Here is a 14,069-nt window from a genome sequence, read left to right on the forward strand (position 1 = left end):
AACTATCTTGCCATTTACCCACTCTTTATAGCAGTCTTGCCTCACACAATAAGCACTTTGATATATTGTTTTAATATTTAGTTTGAAAAGTTAAAGAGACTAGACCCAGAGTCTCAAAGGGTTTTAAAACTTTGACTCTTTCAGGCACTTAGATTTTTTATCAGATTTAAAAAAAAAAATAGCTTTTTAAAGCTGAGAGAGCTGTATATACATGAATGTAAAGTCAGATTTCAGAGTATTGTAGAGGAAGAAAAAATTATTTTTCCTTCCGCCCTGCCGGGTTCTCCAGCCACGCCCTGTAAATTGGTCCGACCGAAGCAGATGGACAGGAGAAGAACAGAAGTGTACTCGCAGGCGCTTGCCGCCTTCACTGGTGCCCAGTGCTGAGTGACCCAGCGGAGGGTTGGACTTGGGGCCTGTGCAGCTAACTTAGCAGGGAGAGGGAAGGGGAGAAGGTCGCTTCCGGGAGCATGAGCAGGCCCTGAGGAGAAGTGATGGGCCATGGGACAGTGTGTGGTGGTGTGTGGGTGTGGTGCTGGGAAGAGCGGAGTGGGCCGGGGATGGGGTTTGTGACAGTTGAGGCTTTTGGGGAGACCCTCCTTTCAGGCAGATAAAGCGATTTCAGGAACTCAAATGCCTTTGACTCAAAGTTGTCCTTTTGTGAGAGTGGGGTATTTCGGGGTGACATGTCCCGATCCCCCTCAGTGGCAATGATAGAATGTTCTTCTGAAAGAATGAAAAGAGATTGAATAGGACATTTCTGGAGAAGAAAAATAGATGTTTACAGGATGGTGCTGTGACTGCTTTCACCTTTTTCAATTTAAGGAGATTCTAATGCTAAAGTTTATATCATGCTCAGTATAATCTTACAGTGAGGTTTCGTATGTGTCATTTCGGATCTGTCCCTCCGGGCCCATTGAGATGCGAGCCGAGAAACCATGCCTGTTCAGCACTTTGCTGGAATCTCTTTTTGGAGAAACACATGCTCTGCCCACAAATAGGGATTTATTCCCAGAGGCCCTACGGCTCCGTCTTCTGGAAATATTATCGTTCCCAGTTACCTTTCAATTCACACATTTGTTTTAGTGTGCATCTGATTGTGGCTTAATGACGATTGCAGTTTGGGGACCTTTTTTTGTTTGATGGTCCTTTAATGGATCTTCTATGTCCCTCTGTGATACGGGTAGGAGTGCTTATGGATCAGGTGGTTTTAACAAGCCAAACTTTATTTTTTCAGTGACCCGAGGTTGTGGGACTGAAAAGAAAGGATTCCACTTAACATTTAGTTATGAATTGTTCTTTGAGAAGGATTTTCAGTTTTCCATAAACCTAAGCCTAAATGTCACCATATTATGCATATGACCACTGAGGCATAAAGGAACAAATTTTAGATTTCATAGGAATTTTTTTTGACCCTTGCTACTCTTTAGAATTATCTGGGGAAACGTAACAAAAAATGTTCTTCTTGGTTTCTACCCTTGGCCACTTCCATCAGAATCTGGGGTGAACCCAGGTATCCGGTAATTGTATTTTTCACCTGTTCAGTCAGCTAAGCTCTTAAAAAAAAAAAAAACTCTCTGAATTTTATTGTCTTATATGCACCATGAACTGTCTCAAAAGTTCTTAACAGATCAATTTCAGGGTTTAGAAACTCTGATTTCAGTTAAGTTAGGAAAAATTCTCCTGGAAGGATTAACTTTCCAGCCATCTGTATAAATTTTGATGAACTGCTGGCAGTTGTGGAAAGGAGAAATGGCTTCAAATGGAAGGCGGCGTGACCCTGGACCTTCTCTCATTACACTTCACAGTAGTTCTTCAAAATAGGTAGAACCACAGTAAGATTTCCATTTTCCTGGACAACCTCTGTCATTTTCCTTAAGTGACATGCTAAAAATAGGCCTCAGCTGTTTGCAAACCTAAGTGCATTTTCCCTCTGTGCGGAGCTGAGAAAATGTGCACAGTCAGGTCATTGACTTAGCCAGTCAGCATTTTATTGAGCACCTACAGTGCACTATTGTCTTTGGGACCGTGCTAAGCTCCTGCTGCAAGATAGGAGACCTGGTTTTTAATCTGTGTGCCTCAACTCATTGTGGGAGACCTGCACAGGTGATTAATACAGGCATAGAAAGGCCAAGCCTCAGGAGGGTCGGGGGGACCGATGTGGGGTGGGGGGTGAGGAGGGGGCCTCCATTGCTGAACCTGAGGATTAGTAGACAAAGGAGGGCCGAGGGCATCGCTGCAGAGGGGATACGGCATGAGGGGTACGTGGGGGGATGTCTGACACTTTGATGATGGGGGAGTGCAGTGTTCCACAGAGAGACCAGATGGTGGCGGCCTTCTGTGCCACTGAACTGGGTCCTGGAAGCCAGTTTGGCCATGGGTATATTCACGTTTCCTGTGAGGTCTCTAGGCCACATGGGAGCGAGCAAGCAAGCCTGGAGGAGGTTAGCAAGACTGCTCAAGTGTTCAGTCTAAGAGCAGTACAGCCTAAGACCAGGGAAGCACTTGCAAAGAAAAGTTGATTGATTTGAGAGCTAATTACCAAGTAAAGTTGGCCAGACTTGATAACTGTCTGAATGTGATCATAATAATCATAAGAAGAATAGCACACGTCCCTGGATGTTTGCTGTGTGTCTGGCCCTGTGCTTATGCATTTAACCTGTATTAACCTATATAATCCTCACAATAACTCTGTGAAGTGTGTTCCCTCTAAGTCCCTGTTTCTGGATGGGAAAATGAAGGCACAGGGAGTTGAAATAACTTTGCTTCGAGTGACACAGCCGACTCAAATCACAGAGCCAGGACTTGAATCTATGCAGACTGAATCTAGAGTTGTGTGTACCCCAACCCAACAGGTTTAAGAAGATGTAACTTTTTTAAAAGTGTATTTATCTTGAGAGAGAGAGCGCGCACTCACGTGTGCGCACATGTGAGTGGGGAAGGGAGAGGGAGAAAGAATCCCAAATGCAGGGCTTGAACTCATGAACCATGGCATCATGATCTGAGCTGAAATCAAGAGTTGGCCACTCAACCAATTGAGCCCCCAGGTGCCCCAAGAAGGTATAATTTATCTGCCGTAAAATCCACCCATATAAATGTACACATCAAGGTTTTTTTTTTTAGTAAATTTACACAGTTGTACAACCATTAAAACAAACACAGTTTTAGAACATTTCCATTACCTCATAAAGATCTCTGTGCCCATTTGCAGTCAGTCTGCATTCGTGCCCCCAGCCTCAGGCAAACACTAATCCCCTTTCTGGTCGGCCTTTTCAGGACATGTCATATAAATGGAATTAGACAGTATGTGGCTTTTTGCATATGTTGCTGAGGTTCACCCATGTTGTAGCCTGCATTGGTAATTCCTTCTTATTGCTGATTGGTAATCCATTGTGTGACTGTGTCACGTGGTGTTTACTCACTAGTTGTAGACATTTGCATTGTTTTCCTATGCTGCTACGAGCATTTGAGTGCAAATTTTGTGTGTGTATGTTTTCATTTCCCTTGGGTATATATCTAGGAGTGCTATTGCTGACATTTATGGCAAATTTATGTTTACGTTTTAAGAAAGTGCCAGATTCTTTTCCAAAGTGTTTGCACCATTTTAGATTAGCAAGGGCATTGTGCGAGGGTTCACCTTTTTCCACATCCTCACCAACACTTGTTCTTTTGTATTTTTTTTATTATAGCTATTCTAGTGGTATCTCATTGTGGCTTCAATTTGAATTTCTTTAATAGCCAATGACGGTGAACACCTTTTCATGCGCTTATGGATCATTCACATATCATCTTGGGTGGAATATCTGTTCAGATCTTTGGCTTACTTTTTAATTGGATTATTTTCTTATTGTTGAATAGTAGGAATTCTTAATATATTCTGGGTACAAATCCTTTATAAGACATGATTTGCAAGTATTTTCTCCCAGTCTGTCTTATAGTGTCTTTTGTGTTACATTTTTAATTTTAATGAAGTCCAATTTCTTCAGTTTTTTTCTTTACGAATCATGCTTTCAGAATTGTATCTGTCTGCCTAACTCACGGTCACAAAGGATTTTTCCTTTGTTTTATTCTAGAAACTTTATAGTTTCAGCTTTTGTGTATGAGTTTATGAGCCATTTTGAATTAAGTTTGGTGTATGGTGTGAGGTAAGGAGCTAAATTCATGTGTATATCCAGTGGTCTTAGCACTGTGTGTTAAAGACTGTGCTCTCTAGGGGCGCCTGGGTGGCTTAGTCGGTTAAGCGTCCGACTTTCGCTTAGGTCATGATCTCGCGGTTTGTGGGTTCGAGCCCCGCGTCGGGCTCTATGCTGACTGCCAGCTCAGAGCCTGGAGCCTGTTTCAGTCTGTGACTCCCTCTCTCTCTCTGACCCTCCCCTGCTCACGCTGTCTCTCTCTCTCTCCTAGAAATAAATAAAACATTAAAAAAAATTAAAAAAAAAAAAAAAAAAAAAGACTGTGCTCTCTCCAGCTGAATTGGGGATCTTGGCATCTCTGTCAAAACTCAACTGACTGTGTATGTGTATATATACATACATATATATATGTAGGTTTGTGTGTGTGTGTATGTGTGTATAAGTGTTTAAGTTTTGAAATCAGAAAGTGTACAGCCTTTAACTTTGTTCTTTTTCAAATGGTTTTTGCTCTCCTTGGTCCTTTGCATTTCTATATATATTTTAAGATCAGCTTGTCAGTGTCTGCAGAAAAAAAAAAAAGACCTGGGATTTGTGATAGGTGTTACCTTGAATCTGTGGATCAATTTGGGAAGAAATGCCATCTTAGCAATGTTGAGTCACCAGTCCATAAACCCAGATTGCCTCCACATTTATTCTGATCTTTAATTTCTCTCCGTGACATTGTGCACTTCTTTTGTTAAAATATTTCCTGAGTGTTTTGTTTTTCTTGCTCTTATGAATGGGTTGTTTTCTTCAGACCCTGTGTGTTTCCACCCCCATTCCATACTGTTGAAGGGAGAGCAGGTGAGAAGGCTGATTTCGGCAGTGCAGAAATGGGTGGGCAGTAGGTGGCTAGCAGGCCACCGTGTGATAGACAGAATTGAGAAGATGGAGCAGGCCGAGGTTGAGTGAGAAAATGACGTGTTTTGACATGCAGAATTGGAGGAATCGGGGGCTGGCAGATGGTGGTGTCTGACAGACAGCTGACCGTCCCAGAGAGATTTGGGCCTGGCTTGCTAGCACGTAGGAGGTAAAGCTGTGAGAGAGTGCTTGTTAGAAGAGGAGCACGCGGAGGATGGGGAGCCCTGGGGGTCGATGACATTTAAGAGGCGCCGGTGCGAGAGGAGTGCGCGAAGGACTCAGAGTAGCCGTGGACGGGTTCAGCGTGGCTGGGGGCCCAGGCACCAGCTTGGACTTTGCATCAGCAATTCTGATGTGGTGAAGCAACGAAGCCCCTGTCCTTGATGTCATGGAGCCGCTGCTCCGGCCCGGCCCCTCCTCTGTAAATGAAGACTGGTGTTTAGTTCATGGAGCTGTGAGGTGAATGGGTTACTTTGTGTAAAGTGATCAGCACAGCCTCATCACACAGTAGTAATTTCGAATGTCCCTTGGAATCCCGTGCCACCACCGTGCAAGGTTGAGTGGCAGGAGGGTGGGGGCTTTGACATCCTGGAGCTGAGAGTCTGGTAAGGAGCAGAGGTTACAGGTGACACAGGAGAGGGACCGCACAGGTTGGTGTGAGGAGTGGCCACAGCTGGGAGCAGGATTCCCACCAGGAGACCACTGGCCTGGGGACCTGGGGACCCCCAGTGAGAGGCGGGGCGGCTCTCCACAGAGTTCACACGAGAAGGGAGAGGCAGGTGTTGAATGGGAGCCAGAGGGCCTGGTGGGTAAAGGTAGGGACTGGCCAGGGCAGGGGAGGGTGGGTGTCTTTATGGGGAAAAAAGAAGCTACTTGAAATCGGTTCTGACCATTCCGACACACTCCAGTTCTCCTCCGAGGTGACCTCTGGCTTTATTACAGCTTGCTGCGTCATGTGTTCATGAGTGGTAAAACGCCGATCCTTAAACTTCCTGTAACTCCTAGTTCTCACTTTAATTTGGAGGAAGATCAGCATACTCCATCTGAGGCAGGCTGTATCGAGAAAGCTCGAGCGCTGCCCATGCATATCATTGACTTGGTAGAGCTCGTGTGTACGTTACGCTGTGTCCTAATAGGAGACGCGATGCAGGGGTGGGTGCCTGCGGGAGGTGGAGAGGTTCCCCGCCTTGTACACTCGCTGTGAGTCAGCAGTGAACGTGGCTTCTCCAAAACCACGTCACTCCTGAATGGGCTCATTAGCTCTGCCATACATTCACGGTGTGGCTTTGGGCAGGTCACGGGGCCTCTTGGGGACTCGGTTTTCTGATCTATAGAGCCTGGAGGTGGGGAAGGGAAGTTCGACAAAGTCCTGCCCCACACTCTAAGGAGAGAGCCCCCGACCCAGGGCCACGACGACAGCGGTCAAGGCCCGGAGACCCCTGCTCTCATGGAGCCCATGGTCTTGGGGGGAAGGACCACGTTCATATGTGGTGACGACCCCCACTGTGTGGCAAGGACCAGGAAGGAGACCCCAGTGCACTGAGGTCCTGTGATCATGACGGGCATGAAGATGATGCCCATGAGGAACTGTGGCTTGAGTTGGACACGTGGACCGTGTTCTCGCAGTGCAGCCTGGGAGTAGGGAAAGCGGAGCAGCAAATACTGGAACAGCCACTAGCGTGAGGACAGTTTTCTCAGCCATGTCCGCACCCATGAATAACACCCTCGGTGGAGTTACCTTTGAGAAGGAGGGATGGCGGGGGCTCCGTACATTTGCAGTTTGGTAGAAAGGACTGGAGGGCCTCAAGTCTGCCCCGCAGTCTGAGTCCACCGCTCATCAGCAGTGCGCTCTCGGGGAAGTCCTCTTCCCTTCTGAGCCTCACTTCCCTCAGCTGGAAGGGGGGGGCAGGAGAGCTGGAAAGGTGAGTGGGGGGGCCGTGCTGGTGGATCCCAGTCATGGCTGTGAGGAAGAATCACAGGGAAGCTGCCAGAAAATGATGCCCGGGTCCTCCCAGCCCAGAGCAGTCCTGGGGGGGAGGGGGGCTTAGGATGAAGCACCTGCAGCTCCACAACGTAGTTGTCTAGGACACACTACAAGAAGCGCGTGAAGTGCTGACCACGGGGAAGGAGAGGAGAGCCCACTCCCGCTGCCCCGTGTTTCTTCACTCTTCTAGTTCGCAGGTCGTTCTACTGCTACCAGGAAGCCACCTGAAGATTACTTTGAGGCATTTTTATTTAGAGGCTTTGAATGGTGTGATGACTCAACCACACGCATGGAGCTGTCTCAGTGTTTCCAGCAGCGTCGCTGGACCCATCTCATGAACAAAATACGAAAAATGAGGTGTTCCCTACAAGGCTAATTCCGATAATGCACATGTCACGTCGTGCCTGGAGTGTAGACGCTTTATAAATGCCCTGTGATGGGTGTAAGTATTAGTATAGGGAAGGGGCTGCTGATACTCTTATTTTTATTTTTTTTTAGGCTTTCATTTTTTTCATACAATGGTTTATTTTTTACATAAGTTTTCAAATAGTTTATTGTCAAGTTGGTTTCCATACAACACCCCGTGCTCATCCCCACAAGTGCCCTCCTCCATGCCCATCACTCCCTTCCCCTTCCCCCCACCTTTTCTTTCCTTTTAGACTTGTAGCCCCAAATGGAATATGGACAAAGAATATTAAAAGAACATGTACCGATAAAGAAGTCCAAAGCTATTAAACTTATTCTGCATCCCCATTAATTAGGGAAATTGATGCGCATGCCCCACTAGTGAGAGGAAAATTGCATCCCCAAAGTAGGCCACTTTCCAGTACCCGCTTCTCTATGTTGTATTCTTTGGTCCAGCAAAACTGCTTCTATGAACAGATATACAAGCGGAAAAAAAAATATGTGAAAGGATTTCACAGTATTTGTAATAGAGAAAGGCTGGAAATAAGTTGAATGCCCATTAATAAAAGATAGGTCAAATTGTGGTGTGACCATATTAAAGAATATTGTTCACCCTTTAAAAACAGGCAGGCAGCTTTACGTCTGCTGAACGGACACGTGTTTATTGCTTGGTGAAAAAAGCTACAGACAGTATTCCTGTAGCCCTTGGTTGCCTTTCCAACTTCTGGCTTCACCTCAGATCAGCCTTGCGGTGTTGAAGGTCATGGGTACATTGGCAACGGGGGCTGCTCACCATCGGTTTAGGAACGGTGAACGGTGGGCCCTCTGGGAGGGCCATGGAGGTTTGCATGAAGGCTTTGGGGAGTTTTAGGACAAACAGAACTGACGGGCAGGCGCCTGGGATGTAAGAAAGGAGCCACGCGGAAGCAAGACAGGGAGGTGAGGAGGGGCAGACACCCCTGAGGGGGAGGGGGTTGTCCCAGGTACGGGGGAGTACGAGTAGGAGCAAAGCAGAGCATAGACTCCCAACTGCGGTCACCATTTAGGCTTTTACCAAAAATGAACATGACGGGGCTTTGGGTGGGACCCCCAGTGCCGGCCCTCAACAGAGGTGCGCTCAGATGGCCCTTCCTTTGTTTTGAACACTGTTGTTCGCTCCTGTACTGGTCTTTCGGTGGGGAAGGTCGGGGAGAAGGAGGGGCAAAGAAATTAGGTCCCTGGGGGCAGCCCTGAAAGGCAGGGGGGTTGGGGGGTCCCAGGCCAGGAGCCCTGCAACCAGCACACTAAGCAGAAGTCGCCTGCTGGCTGGCTGGGGCTGCTGTGGCCTGGGGCTGAAAGGGCACTCTTGTTTCAGCCTTCAAAGCTGAAGGTCAGTGATGCCCAGTGAATGAAGGGCAGAACTCTTAGAAATATGAAGACCCGGAAATTTGGGGGGAGTCGGACGTCTCGTCTCCTCTTCCTGCAGCATTAGCAAGTGTTGGGTTTAAAGGCTTCTGTTTCAAAGCCGGTCTGGGAAGGCAGCCTTTTCACCCCTGGCTGGCCCTTGTGGGAAACAGCGGCAGGCGTTTCTTGATACCAGGAGGGTGCGGAGGGGTTTAAGACTGGATTTGTCCCATATTTTAAAACATCACCGGACACTCCGTTAGTCCAGGGTAGCCTATTCCCTTGGATTTCATGGATCAGTAAAATGTTCCCCGAGATTTGAGGCCCTGTCCTAGGGTTGTCCTTTTGATTTTTCAAATACGCTTATTAAATATATGTTAATGAATAATGTAATGCACATGATAAGGAAGAAAGCATAAACTCAGAAAACACCCGGACAGTTCTTTACATTGAATACTCTTACTCTTTTAATTTATTGACTTTTTTATTTTAACACCTCGCAGGCGGGTGAAAACTCTGTGGCTCAGCTCTGCTGCACACACCAGCATTTAAAGGCCACTGAATTAGTGTTTGTTTCAATCCCAGATGATGTGATTAGATCGTGTGGTTTGTAGAAAATTAAATTCCTTAGCCAAACCAGATGCTAAGCTTCTGCCCAGAATCAATATGCTATTAGAAGTCCCGGAAACTAATAAACATACCATAACTATTAATTTATGGATAGGTTGTTGACAAATAACCTCAGAGAAGGAATCCAGGCTTGAAAGAGCTTTCGGAGCACCAGATGGATTGCGCGAGCCTAATCAGAGTCCTGAGAAGGGCTCTGTGCAGTGTTTTAAAAATCCACCGTAGTCTAGGAGTTGAGTCTCAGATCTGCTGAGAGAAGCATAGAATAGTAGATCCCGATTGAAGCTGATACATGAAATTGTAACTCATGCAAAGAAAAGCAGGTGTTCTTTTACAATGAAGTATGTGGTGACAAACAGGGACAGAGTACCTAGAATCTGGTCACCTGGTGGCTTCACCTGAGCACAGGAGGCCAACAGGAACCTGGCCTCAGCAAGCAGATATCTCCCATTTCTAGTGACAGAGCTGAACCTCCGCCTGTCGGGGCACCTCCGGGGATGATGGACCACACCAATGCCTAGGAGGCCTTTCTGTCCCCAGCAGCGTCAAGCCGGGCAACCCCTAAACCTCTTCCTATTTTGTGATGGGCAGTTTATAGATGAAAAATTGATCCCAGAATTGTCCTGTGATTTGACCTTGGGCAAAAGACCAGAACTCGCCTTTCCCCACTACGACTCCGTCCCACAGCAGAGGGAAGACGGCACCAGTCCAGGGTGGGCTCTGTGTGCCCTGCCTGCCACCACAGAGTCCTCAGACTGACCGAGAAGAGGAAGGACACCCAGCCAACCAACAAGTCCAACAAATGTTCAAGGAATGGTATTTTGGCCCATTGAATCTAGGTGAAAAGATCTTACAGCATTTAAAGCTTAACTGCATTACCACGTAGATTGATCTGTGTAACAATGGCCCAAGTCACTATACATTCATTCAATACAGTGTTACTGGATGCTGCTGTGTGTCCCTTGGAATAAATGAGTGTCCATCAGAATAAAGGTGCTTTTTGTTGACTATACTTCCAATTAAAAAAACAAAAACAATAACACCCTATTTGAAGTCTTCAGTACACTTGACTGGATTATTGCAATAACTTTCTTCTCAACTGCACAATCTCAAATGGTACCTTTCAAGCGCACTTGGATTGTGTCCTTCTGCTTTAGAAACCTTCAGAGGCTCCCCATGACCGTCACCCTGAACATTTCATCTTCTCAGCCTGGCTTTCACGGAGGTCCATGACATGCTGTCAGCTTCCTTTCAGCAGGGTGTTCCTGTCTGTGCCTTCCGGAGCCCCAGACCTCCCTGGACAGGACTCCAGCAGTGGTGGGTGTGGGCAAAGCAGAGTTGGGTGCTTGTTTGAGAAGAAGCATGGGGCCTAGTTGGCATAAGAGATCAGCGAGGAGGTACAGCTGGGCTCTTAGCTTTGTGGATTGCTGGTTTCAATAGCGTGGTCAGTGCTAAACTCCACAGCACCTGTAGTGGGAAGGCCACCTTCCATGGTGCCCATCAGCCCCCAGGCTATTGGCAAAATTACAAAGCATGGTCTGCCTTTCATGTCCTCCACACACTTCCTGTCTCTTCTAATGCTTCGTACCCCTGCCGTGTCAAAGACTCTCACCACCTGGCATCACTTCTCCTGCAAACTTTAACATATCTATATTCAAATAAGGGTGTCTATCTATTTGGCGGCTTGGATTTTTCATAGACCTTGCTTTTCTTACAGTTTCAAGTTAGAAACTTTTTAGGAAAGAGTTAGCTTTAACTGGAAGTGGGACTGCACCATCTATTGCCCAAGTCACTGGTTCTTACATTTCTAATTATTATGTGCGTAGAAATCACCTGGGAATCTTGCCAAATGCAGACTTGATTCCACAGGTCTGTAGTTTGCTCTGAGGTTCTCTATCCCTGATGAGCTCCCAGATGTCAGTGCAGCTAGACTGGGGACCACACTGTGAGTGACAAGGTCAAGCCTTGAAGGGCAGTCAGGAAGAAGTTCAAGTTCCTAAGCCCCATGACACCCACCCCAGGGGCCCAGCATTTTCCTGGGGCAAGAGGCAGCTGGCCAATGTGGCTTTTAAGGCACATAGTTGTTTGCCTCTGCAGAGCTTATGGGCGGAAATGAGTTGTGTGTCTTCTCCCTCCACGTCTTTGCAGATTGCATTCATTTTACAGACCAACCCCCTTGGAAGCTCTCTTCTGGCTGTTAGAGATGTTGCTTCTCATCAGTGGAAGGCAACCCAGCAAGTTCTTGAGAAGGGGTAAACCATTGGCTATTGGAGGTTCCTGGAGAAGCTTCCAGTGGAGCAAGTGGAGCAAGTGTCTGTTGACATTTCCTCCCTCACACACAAGGTCTCTTCCTTTCATACATACAGATAGGCCAGACCATTTGAGGACAAGTTCTTGGGTATGTGACAGCCACCCCTCACTTACTCCTATACTTGAGTTTCTATGGAAAAGGAAGGTGATAAAATTTAGCTAACCTGTGCGGTAGTTGCAAGTTATAACCTACCTAATTCCTTAATTAAGCTATCAATTAAATCTGTGTCTATGCCACCTGCTATGCCTGGGCCCCGTGCCATGTGGTAGATGCCAACTCTGACAGACCCATCCCTACAGAATCCAGAGCTCCTGGCACGTTTGTTCCCGGTAAATCTTCAGTCATTGCTCTCCTGTCTTCCCCCATGGCTTTTTCCTGAGGTAGTTTTGGAAGCTCACATTGAGATAGGTTGCCCAACCCACTGGGCACGCATATGGGATTGCAGAATGTTGGACTTGGCCAACAGATTTCAGCTGGGCCTTTTGAGGGCTAGAGCTTCTGCAGCCTTTCTGTCGACCCCCTGGCAGGGAGCCAGTCACCTTTCTTGCCGTAGAGGCCCTGAGCTTCACCCCAGGGACAGGGATGGAGGATACAACTCAGGAGGAAAAAATGGGAGTCAAAGACATGGAGAAAACAAGGGTCCTCTGAAGGTAAGATCCATTGCAAACTTCTGTTACCTTGATGGATGTGAAATAGTCATTTGCCGAGAGAATAAATGGGTGAAAATAAGAAAAGCAAGAAGGAAAACACTGTTGTATATGAAGCACAGTGGTTTTCCTGTTTTCCCACCAGTTCCGTGTGTGGCTCTGAGACATCTGCAGACGTCTCTTCCTGAGAAGGTGAACAGCTCAGTTTATGGGTTCGTGGCAAGTCCCTGAGCTGTAGAGTGGTCTCCTTCAGGTCATAGAGCTTTTGGGTCTGGTCCCTATCAGGGTCTGGACTAAAACCCATAAACGACAACCCCCAACTCAACAAGCTTTCTGATTTATCGATCTGTTGACACGCACAGGAAATATTTACTCCACCATGAGTGAGCAGTAGTTGTGCCTTCACTCCAAGACTTTCCATTGACTCTGGGGCCTCCCTAAGCACCGCCATCCCAGAAGGAAGACTTGACCTCTAACTCTGTTCTTCACCTTGGGCAAACATCTTTATCTAGAGGTTAACTCTGCCCCCATATGCAAATGAGGATGTTGCCTGAGACCAGCAGAAGTGGGAGCCACACCCTAATGATGACTGCAGTGTACTTGTACCAAGAGAAAGATGAAGAGAAGGGTACCCAAGGGGCCACCAACCTTCCCTTCCCTACTGAGGAAGTACAAAGCTCTCTCTTCATCTTAGTTTAGAAACCAAGCACGGATCCACACATGATCAGCTTGAATGTTCTCTAGATCACTTGAGGCAAGGAAAGAGTACTTTGTATTTCCTCCCCACCCAGTGGACATTTGTTGAGCATTTGCCACATATTAGGCAGTGTTCATAGGAACTGGGAAAACAGCAGTGTATGACAGACCACACACCCTCCAGGAGCTTACATTCTGATCCAGGAGGGGAAACAAGGCAAAGGCAATAAATAGGATGGTAGAGAGTGAGGAAGGCTCTGGTGGAAATGAAAACATGGCGNAAGGTTGGCAAAGAAGTCCCAGAGTAGTTGACTGGGAGAAGTTGGGGAAGCAAGCCATTTAGATATTCATTAAGAGTCTTTCAGGCACAAGGGACAGCAAGTGTATATGTTCTGAAGAAGGAGCGGGCATGGTGTGTTTGAGGAACCAAAGGAAAGCCAGTGAGGCTAAATCCAACGATGTTGGAGGGGCTGAGAGGGTAGATGGGGTAGAGAAGTCCAGAACAGGCCAGATTATTAGATCCTGAGGTCATTAGGACTGGTTTTAATGTGAGAATTATCAGAAATAGCCAGATTTTGAGAAGAAAAAACCAAGTTGATGTGACTTTTGTTTAAACACACTTTTCCCTACAGCTGGTCAAAAAGCCAGTCCGGCAGGTGCTGAGGGGGGATGGTAGCACATCTTGGCCATGAACTAAGGGAAGGTGATGAGAGCTTGGAAAAGGTAGGAGCAGACAGTGGTGAGAAGTGGTCAGTTCTGAATCTATTTTGAGGATGGAACCAAAACACACTGCCATTTGGTTGCGTGTGGAATTAGAAAGAAGGAAAGGAGACAGGATGCATTCAGGTGTTTGGGGAGTTTGACCAAGCCGAAGGACAAGGTGCCATTCAGCTCGATGGGGGAGATGTGGGAGGTGCTGAGGGAATGTGAAGATTTCAGAACTGGGCATATTAAACTTGAGATAATATGTTGGGGCTCCTGGG

This window comes from Crocuta crocuta, unplaced genomic scaffold, assembly GCF_008692635.1.
Source record: "Crocuta crocuta isolate KB4526 unplaced genomic scaffold, BGI_CrCroc_1.0 scaffold32, whole genome shotgun sequence".
Classification (NCBI taxonomy): Eukaryota; Metazoa; Chordata; class Mammalia; order Carnivora; family Hyaenidae; genus Crocuta; species Crocuta crocuta.